This window comes from Pteropus vampyrus, unplaced genomic scaffold (genome assembly GCF_000151845.1).
Source record: "Pteropus vampyrus isolate Shadow unplaced genomic scaffold, Pvam_2.0 Scaffold188, whole genome shotgun sequence".
NCBI classification, from domain to species: Eukaryota; Metazoa; Chordata; class Mammalia; order Chiroptera; family Pteropodidae; genus Pteropus; species Pteropus vampyrus.
In genome coordinates, this window is record NW_011888969.1 from 882,559 (window position 1) to 894,627 (window position 12,069).

Below are 12,069 nucleotides of genomic sequence, written 5' to 3' on the forward strand. Positions count from 1 at the left end.
CACAGCTTAGTCATCATCTTTCCCCTTGTGATTTTAACAACCAGGGACGTCAAAAGTCATCAGCTAAAACTAACATCTCCATTAAGAAGATATTTTACTATCAACGTTGTACTGAGCCATTTTCCCGTTTTCTCGTGTGTCAGTCGTGAACGAAGGTGACCCCTGAGCCCACAGGCTGCCCCGTCTCCCTGCTGAACGCAGAAAAACCTCAGCCTCGCTGGTGAACGGAGAATTTCCAGACTCAGACGTAAGGAGCCCGTGGTCCTCGCCCTCGTAGTGACACGGGTTCTAAAGGTAGGGTGTGGAGGGTGTGAGAACAGGTGCTTTTCTTGCTGCTGGGCCGATACCCGTTTGCCCAGCTGTTCGGGGGGCCCCATCCGCGGACGAGCATCTTTTTTAATCAGACTCTCACAGGTACGAAGATATCGCCGCCAACAGGTGCGGACAAGCGAAGAGCGTCAGGGAGCCTGAGCCCCGGAGCCCTTGGCGCCCCACGGAGGAGGAGGCTCGGGATGTTCATTCGAGCGGGCTCTGTGGGTGGCTTTTTAGAGGGTGACGTGGCTGCCGGCCTGACAAGGAGAACGTTCGCGTGTTTGCGGGATGTAAAACCACAAAAATCAGGTTGCAGAACAATCCGTCTCGGCTTGATTTCGTTTTCGCTGAGAAGGCGTAATACACGTACACACACACACGTAGACGCGTGAGGTGTGCATGTGATATACCACTTATTAGTAGTTGTTATCTGTAGGCTGTGGGGCTGAAAACTACCTTCTTATCTGTACAGTTCTAAGTCGCTTAAATTACTCTGAAAGAATCTTGTTCATTATTTTTTAAATAAATATTAAGAAGCTAAATCCTCGATGCCATCTGTTTGTGTTGCTGTGGTTTATTACTTCTTTGCTCATGTCTTATGATTGGCCTATTTTCTCCAATAGCTGGTCTCAGAGGAGGAAGTCGGGGGAAGAGTTTGGGGCGGCAGTGGGTGTGGGTTACCCAGTGAGTTGCTCCAGCAGGGAGGGGGGGCGTGTTGGGCCCTCACCCCTCCTACCCTTGCTCCCTTATTGCAGCGGCACGGAGCCATCCCTGACCCGCCACCGTGGGGCGACCTGATAGTGGAAAAGCAGGGGACAGCTCGGGTCAGCGGACGACCAGCTCGGGCCAGCTCAGGCCTCCTGCCTGCTTCCCTGCACCCTGCAGGGCTGCGATTTGGGGAGGGGGCCTTCGTGTTGCTGCCACTCGGGCTGGGAACAAGAGCTTCAGGCTCCCCTCGCCCCCTTGACACTGCACGGGGCCCGGAACTTGACACCCGGGTTCTACCTTTGAACACCAGCCGCGCTGAACGCTTACATAAGTTTATGCACCTGCGTACATGGGACAGGAGAGACAGAGAGCGTACGTATGTTACGTATCTTTTTATTCTGTGAGTTTTTTCATTTTTTCCTGACTCCTTTCTTCCTCTTCCCTCCACGTCACCCCCAACACACAAGAACAGCCCAATGTGCAGCCGTCTGTACTTTCTCCAGACTCATGGAACCATAGACGAATAGAGATGTCCACATGTACGAATACACAGGGTTTCGTAGTCTCGATTTATTATTGAAAAACCGTGGTCGTGGAATCAGGTGCTTCCCACATCATCCTTTTGTCGACTCGGCTCAGGGGCACTTGGCCTGCCTGACTCATCCTCCTCACGGCCCATTTGGTTTCTCTCACGTGCCCGCTCCCCACGGCTGGGCAGGGACCTTGGCCTCGGCTGCCAGCACCCCCACCCTGAGTGGTGCAGGAGCGCGCCCCTGTGCCCGATCCTCGCTGCCCTGTGCTTACTGCTACGCCACCAAAAAGTCCCAGATGAAGGGCTCGTGGGGTTGAAAAGAATGCCCTTTCCTAATTTTTAATTAAAAAAAAATTAATTTTTGATTACTGTTGACATATAATATTAGATTCGTTTCAGGGGTACAGCATAGTGATTAGACATTATAATAACCTACAAAGTGATTCCCCGATAAGCCTTTCTTAATTTTTAATAACATGCCCCAACGTCTTTACCAGAAGACAGCCCGTTCTAATTCAGACGCCCATTCTCCACACTCCTATCAGTGAGGGGTAATACGGCTTTGTCCCTCTGCCAAACATCGAGCTTTAAAATCAGATCTCATCATCGCGTAATTTGCATTTCTCTGACCTCTGGTCAGTTTTGAACACTTTTGCTCGTATTTCTATCGGGTTGTTCGTCTTTTTCTTGTCAAATTTTAAGAGCTATTAATACATGTATGATATATGTTATAGATAATATGTAATAAGTATTAACCTTATTCACTCTCTGCTTTGCAAAATTTTACCGAATCTACCCTTTGTTTATTGATCGTTTTTGTTTTATTTCATTACTAAAACATTTAAAATTTTTGTAGACTAAATGGGTCTGTCCTTTCTTTTTAAAACTGCCGAGCCTCTTGCTTAAGATATTCTAGCGAATGTGCACTTACATCTCACTTTAAAATTTATGTTTCTCTAATGAACAGTGATGCGATGTGTGTATTTATGTGTTGATTGGACATTTCAATGTCCATATTTATGACGGTCATCTTCGAGTCTTTTGCCTGTTTTCAACTCTGTTCCTTTTAAATTTGCAATGAATTTAAAAGGAACAGAGCTGAAAACAGGCAAAAGGAATTCTTTAATGATTCTAGAATTGGGTCTTTTGTTAGATATAATTATTGGAAACATCAGCTCTTCTTCTATGGCTTGACTTTTATCAGTTAATGGTATCGTTTAGGGCATAGAAGTTCCCGCTTTAATGAATTCAATGTACTGCTCTTTACTTCGATGGCATTTTCATTTCTGAGAGCTGCTGTAACGAAGTACCACAAACAGATGAACACAGAACAATAGAAGTTTGTCGTCTCATCGTTTTGGGGGCTAGACGTCCAACGTCAAGGTGTCCGCAGGGCCGTGTTCCTCCTGAAACCTGTCGGAGAAGGCTCCTTCCTCGCCTCTCCCAGCTTCTGTCCCCGGCGTCCCACGCTTCGTGGGAATGTGATGTCAGTCTCTGTCCCCAACGTCACACGATCTTCTCCCCGTGTCTCCGCGTGGAGTCCTGTCTTTGCGTGTTTGTCTGTGACGGAGTTTCCCTTTTGTAAGGACACCAGTCGTGCTGGATTAAGACTCATCCTAATGACCTCATTTTAACTGGATTAACTTTCTTAGACCCTATTTCCAGCTTAGGTCACCTCTAAAGAGCTGGGGTCAGGATTCTGACGTAGCTCTTGCGGGGCGCGGGGCATAACCTACGGCTAGTACTTCCACATCCTCTTCGTCTTTGGCTCTCTAAAGATCTTGGAAATATTCTTTTATGTTTTCTTCTAAAAGCTCGATCGTGTCAACTTCACCATTTAAGCTGTTATCTATATATCTATTATTTATGCATCTATTATCTCTTTCAAATTAATTTTGGTGAATCATGTGAGACAATTGTCAAGGTTATTTTTGTCCCACATATATATTTGGCTCCATTCTCTCACTCATAGGACAATCCAAATTCTTGCCCATCTCCATAGGAGCAAGCCCCACACCCCTCCACGCACCGAGAATCCCGCGGTAGCCCGTGGGCCCCGAGATCACGTGCTTCTCGGGCAAGCCAAGCAGCCTGGAGTTGAATGGCAAAGTGGAAAGTCATATTCGAGTTGATAACTCTATGAGTCCATGTGTAATTTCTAAATTGAATTGACCCTCTTGTGACTTAAAAACAGCTCATATAAATTACTTGAGAATAGGGATTTTCTATTCCCTCCGATTTCATTATATAAAACACCGCTAAAGTCATTATGGATCGTGTCACAGTTTGTTCTTCCGTTTGCCTTCCCTTTGGAAGTGCCACATCTGACACGGGTTTGGGATGCTGTCAGCCTCTCTCGCCCACTTTCCCGAATCTCCCTCCCGACCTCGGCCTTTCCGTGTCTCGCACACCTGGCATCACGTTTCTCGAGGAGAAGTGTAAAGTGCGGACCCGCACTCTCTGTCTGACACGTGCCAGGCTGCGGTGTTCCTCAGAGCCAGCTCCACGTCCCCTCAGGTGGCCGTGGGCCTTGTCCTGCTCCCGGTGCACGCACACAGAAGGTCGGTGACCGAACTAGAGCTTTGTAGCATACCTATTCTCATAACCTCAAGAAGATCACAGGGCCCCTCGATTAAAGATGATCGTTAAACGTCCTGGTTCATTCCCTGAGGCTTGCGTGGATGGATTCCAAACACGGCCCCCTCCTTTCCCGTCAAGTGGCATCAAGTATGGGACCCAGAATGTCCCAGACAGTGCCCGGGAAGCCAAAGCACCTAGCTCAAGCCTGAACACAAATTTAAAGGAATGAACATTAAAAAAGTTAAAACGCGGCTCGTTGCATTAATTAGCCGCACTCCGCGTGCCCGATAGCCACCTGTGCGCAGGACTCGGGTGAGGATGGGCCCTGGACGGCACAGGTCGAGGACATTCCATCAGTGGAGAGAGTTCTGTTTGCAGCAAAGCCCTGGACAGAGGACACGTCTCCTCCCCAGACACCAGCCTTCACTGCAACGCCGATCACCTTGCGACGCGTCCAAATGTCTCTCTGTCTCCCCTCCAGGTTAGAAAAACCCGGAGGGCCGAAGCAGTCCCTCGTCCCGGCGATGACACAGCATCCTCGGTCCACAAAAACCAGAGGGTGGGGGAGATTCTGAACAGCTTCCCAGAGAACGGAGTCTAGAAAATGGAAGCAATCGCAATGAGAACGAGGTAGAACGGGAAGAGGCTGGGTAGAACCTTCAAGCTGCGTAAAGGTTTTGGTTAAAGCCAAGCCAGCGGGTCAGCCTCCCTGCATCGCCTGGGTGAGCGCGAGCCGCATGGGCGTCTAGAAACGATGGCATCCGTTAGAATGGTTTTAAAACCCAGACACGCGGATCGTAGGAATTATATTAAAAATGTATAAAGAAACGTCGAAATTTAAAAAGAAACGTATATTGGGGGCGTATGGCTTTGCTAGAGCCACCGTAACCAATTACTACAAACCAGCGGCTGAAAATAGTAGACACTTCCTCTCTCAAAGCTTCGGGAGGGCAGAGGTGTGACATCCAGGCGTGACCTGGCCGCGCTCCCTCCCAGGGCCCCAGGGGCGGCTCCTTCCTGCCTCTTCCAGCTCCTGGTGGCTCTGGGAGCCCTTTGGCTTGTGGCCACGTCACTCTAATCTTCGCCTCTGTCTTCACGTGGCCTCTCCTCTCCGTCTCTCATGAGGACACTTGTCACCGGATCCAGGGCCCACCAGGATCATCCAGGATAATCTCATCTCGACACCCTTAACTCAGTTACCTCTGCAAAGACCCTTTTTTAACTCAGGCCACATGCCCAGGTGCCAGGGGTTTGGACACAGACGGATATTTTGGGGACACCTCCTTTCAACCCACTACGGGGGTTCCTGTCTAGTTCAGATAAGAATTAAAACACTGTTGAGTTCCATCAAAACACTAGGAAAGCCCGTGCCAGGTGTTACTGATTCAGAAAGAATGAGCACACAGAGTATGGCTGAAGGCAGCCTGGGGAGTCCCGGTGGGGCTGGGGGAGGTCAAGTTCTACTGCCAAGGTCACCGGCAGGTACGGGCCAGAAGAGCCGATCTGGAGAAAAGCTGGACTAGGAGGAGCCTGGGCCAGGCGGAGGCACCCCATTTCTTTCTGGTGGTTTTGACGTCTGCCTGATGGAGGGTCCCCTGTAAGATTCTGTCCGTCTTTCCCCAGCCCGTGGTCCCTCTGTCAGCTCTCAGACCCAGAGTGACGAACCGGCAGGGGCGCCCGCCTGCGCGGGACAGCCTGACATATCATTCCACCGCACTTCTGACCTTTGGGCTATTCTGCGAGCCCTCAAGGTCTGGGCTGCAGCCTAGGATCTGAACGTCAGAAACGAGCGTTTGGAGTGTCGTCCAACACGTGTTTACTTGACCTTATGGTTTTAGAGCCCATATTAATCTTAATTGCACTGTTAAAATATAGTAAATATCTTTATACAAATGAAGTGATAATAGGAATTTACAGAGGTTTTTTTTTCCCCCAATGAATTAATCTTAAAATAAGCTGATTATCCAAATCTTTAACCAAGCACTGAGTAATCCAGACTACAAACATGACTTTGATAAGATACATTCAAACAAATATTTTTGTGCCAAATATTAACGGAAACCAGTAATAATTGGGAGATGGCGTTCAGGGACCGATGACCGTGAAAGTAGAGAGAGGTAGCCAGTTGTGCTTGGGCTCAGCTGTTGGTGACTGTGAGTTAAGTAAACGGGAGCTTCTGGGAAAAGAAGATGAGGAGCACGTTTCTGTGAATCCCAGGCTGAGGGACAGCCAGAAAACAGTTTGCGTTAGATGTGTTCCTGTTAAGCTGGGTTTCCGTTCGAGCGCAAACACGTTCATTCAACAATCGCTCGATCTTCTGCAACCGGCAGACACTCTCCTAATAAGTGCTATAGCTTCAGCTTCACACAGCACCTCATAAACCAAGCTTATTGACTGCTTCGCTGTGGCCGACAGGGAGCTCAGCACGGAACACACAGTACATTTCCGATGATAGTGCAGAACCATGCGGCACGAAGTTTTTTTTTTAAATTTCACATGTAATGTTTGACAAATAGAATATTTATAAAATAAACATAAAATAGGAAGCACAATAACAAAAGTTACAGCCCCGAACCCATACCAAAATTTAACCAGAATCCGCCCTGGCTTCACACCTCCTGCATGCCTTTTCCCTTGTCCTTAGAAGTCATCTTCACCTGAATTTTTAAACTAATTTTACTAATTTCCTTTTTCAATTTAAATACTTATGTCAGATATGTAGGTATGCACGCACAATATATTGTTAACTCTTACCTGTTTCTGAGCCTTATAAAATCATGTCATATTCTACTTATCGTTCTAGAAGTTTTTTACTTGTATTTCTAGGATTTATTCACGCTGCTGCATGGAGCCGCGTTTCCGTTCCTTTATAACTGCTCATTTTAAGACTCTACCAGAATTCCGTCATCTGTTTTCTAGTTGATGAATTTAGGGCGATTTCTAGTTTTACCAGTATGAACAGCAACTCTATGAATATTCATGTGCATGCCTCCTGCCATATATATGCAAAAGGGTCTGCTATATATCTAAGTGTAAAATTATTTGGTCAAATATTCATATTTGTAAAATAATGCTGAATTATTTTCCAAAGTAGTTTCTACAAATTATACTTGGTCCAATGGTAAAGGAAAAAAAAAAAGAAAAAAACCTATTGATTCACAGCCTTGCCAGCATTTGGTATTACCAAACTTCCAATTTTTGTTTCTGTGTTCATGAGAGATTGCATATGCAATTTTTCTCTCCCATATAATGCTTATCTGGTATTATACGGGTGTCATAAGCCTCAGAAGATGAGCTGAGAAGAATTCTTTTTTATTTTCTTCTCAGTATTTGAAATACATCGAAATCTTCTTTTTCCCTTTTCGGTAAAATTTACCTGCACGGGATCCGGACTTGACATTTTCTCTTTGGGAAAATTCTAATCCAGTCTTTTAATTTCCTTAATAATCATAACGCTATTGAGTTTTTTTTTCCTTTGCGTGTTTTGATAAGTTGTATTTTTTCTACGAATTTATGAATTTTAACTAATTTTTCCATTTTTAACAAAATTTCTTCAGTTTCTAGACCTCTGTTTCATTTTCATTTCTAATATTGCTTTTATTGCGTCTTCTCATTTTATATTTGCCTTTTAATTTTCTTATTGATTTTCCGTGGGTTTTGAGTTAGGTATGTAGCTCATTAACTCTGAGTCTTTGATTATTTCTAAGATATGCATCAAAGGGTTTAAATTTCTCTTGATTTATAAATAAAAATGAGAAGCTAATAAAGTAGCAGAAAAACTGAGAGAGTTGGTTCCAGAAAACGGCCCAGGAAATAGGAAGTGATGACCACATCGCCTGCTGCAGACCGGGCCAAGCAGAGGAAGAAAGGCCCGTGGCCGAGGCAGGTCGACCAGGAAATAGCCATTCGGTGAGCTGGGGGGAAGGGAGCACGCTTGGAGTGGTTGGGGAGCACATTAGCGCCAAGGCGAGAGGGGAGGACGGCTGGACCCCGTGTCACCGTGCCTGCCGGAGGGACCGCCGTGTGCACGTACCGAAGACGCGCATTAAGAAATCACGAGAAAAAATGACCATCTGCTTATCTTTTTTAAACGGATTCTTGGTTCTATAAATTGAGAGGAAATTCTGTACATGCCAACCAGATAAATGAAACCCCAGGAAATTTGGGGTGTGCAGAATTCGGGGCCGTTTCTTTGCCTCCTAACCACCCAGTCTTTTTCTCTGGGGCAGAGGGGCCGATTTCGGCTTCCCACGTCACAGAGCAGTTCCTGCCTAAGATGGAGATTTTTAAGATAAAAATTCCAAGAGTCCGATAAATGTTTTCTTCTAAATTTCTGAAAATGAATACAGAACCATTGCAGAACTCATATTTTTAATTAGACAAGTAATCCGTGCATGGGATTAAAAAAAGAAATTAAGAAGTATGGAAAAGGAGAAAATGAAAACATGACCTGGTTTCCACTGTCCATCCGAAGCCTCATTTGCCAGAGGTAACCGCTGCCGACGGTTCGTGTTATACCCATAAGCGTATCCTCTGTTTTTATACAAATAAGATCATGTTAAACACATTGCCCTTTAGCTTGTTTTCACTTAATAAAATACTACGAAGACCATTCCATGTCATCGCGTGGAGATCTGCCTCGTGTTTTATGTGCATATCACATTTTTCTTTAAACAGTCCCTTATCAATTTTATGTTGCTTCTTGATTTGGACATTCTTTTCTCCTTCTGCAAACCATCCTGCAGCAAACATTCTTTTACATGCCTCTCAGGGTTTGGGTAAACACGGCTGTAGGATAAATTCTTTGCGATGAACATCCGTTTCAAAATTTTGACGGGTATTGCCAAATTGCCTCTAAAACCACGTTTTCAGTTACATTCTTGCCTACAGGATTTACATCCTTTCTAATACCTGCATGACCGATGACATCAACGACCTCTGTTTTTTACCTTCCTGGGGACCTTGTCCTTGGTCACGTGACTTGGCAGCGCCTCCCCCTGAAACAGGGAAGCAGTTCTCTGCTGTGGACTTTGTGTGTGGCCACAGACTTGCCGTGGTGTATTGGGGCAAACCTTAGATAGCACTGGGCTCCTTCCTGGCACTGTCCCTCCAGGTGAGACAGCTCCAGGCCCCTGGACGAGCCGCTGGACGCGCTGCACGGATGCGCAGGGCAAGTCACACAGAGCTTCCGAGTCCTCCTCCTTCCCATCCTGTTGGCAGCTGCCATTTCTGCCAGGTCGATGACTTCTGTCCCGAGTGGAGTCCCAAGGCCTTGCAGCTACTCCGCTGGTTGGGGGCACCTTGCTCAAAAGCAGACGTCACCCATTTCCTTTCCACTTGACCAGATGCGGCCCGCCTCTCTCCGCTCTTCCTCTGCTGCCGGGCAGGGATTCTTCTGGCCTCCAGCAGCGGAGACGACCACGAGGCCGCAGGTCATGATTTATTAAACGGAAGCTCAGGTTCCAGCTCCGGGCCCCGCTGCTCTAGTTTGAATGCCCGACACCGGGCTGGGACTGGGCGAGGGAGTGGCGAATGACGGAGCAAGCGGGGCCCACGCGTCAGCAGGCACGCGCTCCCTAGCTGCGCCCCAGCCCCGACTTTGCGGACGTCCGAGGCATTTTTTAAATCACCCTCCGTTTCTCCCCTGCGTTGCCTGAAATCCTCTGACGCCCACAGCCGGTTGGTTGTCTGTTTCGTCGTCCTCCGCAGTCTGAGATGCCTCGAGGCCAGGCTTCGGAAAGGGGACGCGTGATCAAGGCTGCAAAGGATTCAAACCTCCACGCAAAACAGCAAAAGCAGATCAATCAGGAAGCAGAGGACATCCTGAAATTATCCTCTTTAGTTACTCGAAAAGAGTAATAAGAAAACGCCCCCTACAGGCGTTTTGTGGTTAATGCCAAGTAAACGGATGAACATCCTGCAAAATATTTGCTCATCTATCAAGACCACGCAGAGTATTTTTTTCGTGTGGCTTCTTAAAAACAAAACCGCTCCAACATGGCATGCAACGCCTCCTTCCCCCCGGGAGATGAATAATGCAGCAAGGACGCCCCCCTCCCCAGACCCTCGGGCCGCAACTGCCGAGTTCAGCAGCAGTGCCGAAGGAGCTTTTCTGGCAAAGAGATGAAAATCGTCCTGTACATTTTTATTCTTATTCTCATAAATTCACTGGGCAAGAGAAAACTGTTTTAATGGGGGAACATTTGGTTCCTTCCAACTCGAAGACGAGAAATGAAAGAACAGGAGATGCCACATAAAAGCCAGTTGTTGCCACAGCCCTCATCGACCTTGGGAGCAAACACAGTCAGTAAACAACCGACAGAGCCCCGGACGGCCGCGCCCCGGGCGCGACTCCTCGGCGCTTCGCGAGCCCGCTTCGCTCTTGTCAATGCTTTAACTTTCTGACGCTGGCTTGTATTTTAGGATCTGCAAGCGAGGCTTGTTTAAATATTTGGTTCCAAATTAGAAGGAAAGCCTGCCAGAAAATCGCTTCGAATTAAATAAAGTGGTGTTTTATGGGAATCCCTCCCAGCTGCTGCAGGAGACGAAAGAAACGCACCATGATCCACGTTTGTCGTGGGCACTTTAAGCGAAATTAGCGAAATTAGCTGTCGGGTGACAGCCCTGGTGAGACAGGAAGTCCACGCTGTGGTCACCCCAGGGGGTTAGGGGGTGGGTTCAGGGTCACAAAAGAGTATTGTTCCCTCTGGCATGCTTGTTACTTCGCAGTTCCATATATTATGAGACCAAAAGTTGAAAAAGCTCTTGGTTTTTTTGTGAACGTGTCTTCAAACTGCTAATTATTTCCTGCTGTCTTGAGGTGCTAAACACATAAACACATGGACCCCTCAGCTTAAAAAATTAGGGCTTCATTTTTCTTCTGGATGAATCGCCGTGAAAGATAATCTCATACACTGAGATCTTACACGCATTATGACTAAATAATGGTGGGGGCGTCCCGCCGGGCCGGGCCCCCAGGTCAGACTCAGGACGTGCAGAGACAGGCCGGCTCCTTGGAGCAGCGAGAGACGCTGAGCGCGGCCCTCCCAACCCCGTGGGGCCTTTGAGCTGGCTGCACTGGAGCGCGCACGGGACAGTCTACGAAATGCGAATTTTGCCACATGACAACACGTTTTGATAAATAAAAGCACAGTCCTCATAGGTCTCGTGTGGGCGTGAGACATGTAAAAATAATTTGTCCATTTGGCTAAATGGACACTTTTATCTCCAGAGAGAGGCATTCTACATCAGCGAGCCCTAAGTTACAGTAATGTGCAAGTTATTCTACGTTAAACATCACCACCTCACAGTTAAATGCCGACACTTCGCGGTTAACTCAGGGATGTCCCCAGAATCTGTCTTAACTTCTCTGTGAATGTGGAAGTCACCCCGCCCCCACCCCAGGCCCAGAAGACAGGGTGGGCGGGTTTCACTGAAGGAAATGAGCGACCCACCCTCGCCTCGCAATCTGTGTCCTAGGCCCTGGTTCCCGGACAGATGCAGACCGTGGATCGTGGATCGCTGGAGGACGGGACAACCCCAGCGCGGACAGTCGGTGGGAATCACACGGAGCAGACAAGGGTCATGCCAGCCCAAGCCAAGCCATGCCCGGGACCCCAGCCATGCAGCCATTCTGCCCGAGGACCGCGTGCAGCTGGCCAGAGCGGAAGCGCCAGACCTGAGACGGAGGGACAGTCAGCCACAGCGCCCTTCGTCCTCAGCTGCGATGGGGCAGACGCACCCCTCTCAGCCGCCCTGCCTGGGCCGCACACCTTCAAAGCCACCTTCTTCAGGGAGACACGAGCCTCGCTCCTGCTCCCATGCAGGGCGGGGACCACGCTGTCACCTTAGGTCTCAGGCAGGGCAAGGGGGACTCAGCCTGGGCAAAGATCAGGACTTGGGTGTAGTTTCCATTTATTTGTAATTAAAATGAAAAA